Below are 538 nucleotides of genomic sequence, written 5' to 3' on the forward strand. Positions count from 1 at the left end.
TTAGTTCAACACAAATCTCTTTTCTGTTGAAACTCATTCAAATCTGTGCAAGTAGCAGCAACCTCAACCGTGAGTCAGGCAGATAAGAAATAGCTCGGGGCCTTGACGGGGTTAAAACTCACGGGTATAGATTGAATCACCTTTAGGTGACACCCCATTATCTACAGGTTCAGACCTTCGTGCGAGATCGGTGACCGAGGCGGGGGCGGGTCCAAACAACCCGCGGGTTCTCGCCGGGCCGGGATGAACCATCTCCGTCCGTGCGCGGGGGTGGCGAGTCCGCTCAGCGCGGAGTGAGGACCCGGACAGCGAAGGGTTGGGGCCGCGCAGCCTCGGGTCCCTTCATGCAGGGCGGCCGGGAAGGGGGGGCCCTGCTGGCGCAGGAATGACGCTGCGGGCAGGGGTCTGCCCCCTTCGTGGGATTATACCCCCCTCCGTGGTGGACTCGGCTGCAAAAGCGAAGGCCCCCGTTATCCGTAGTGTTTCCCACCCTGGCTGTGGTGCGGGGGTAACGCAGGTCGGGGCAAGTGTCCAAGAC

The 538-nt window shown here is 61.0% G+C and overlaps 1 protein-coding gene across 1 annotated transcript in view; it reads left to right on the plus strand.

The window, feature by feature from the left end:
• The first annotated feature begins 274 nt into the window (after window positions 1-274).
• Window positions 275-538, plus strand: part of NMRAL1 (NmrA-like family domain containing 1) — a 12,090-nt gene continuing 11,826 nt past the window's right edge. The window contains exon 1 of the mRNA XM_005872950.2: window positions 275-517. The gene's annotated coding sequence lies outside the window, so the exon portion shown is untranslated. The remainder of the gene's footprint in view (window positions 518-538) is intronic.

The sequence above is a fragment of the Myotis brandtii genome, unplaced genomic scaffold (assembly GCF_000412655.1).
Source record: "Myotis brandtii unplaced genomic scaffold, ASM41265v1 scaffold397, whole genome shotgun sequence".
Taxonomy (NCBI): Eukaryota; Metazoa; Chordata; class Mammalia; order Chiroptera; family Vespertilionidae; genus Myotis; species Myotis brandtii.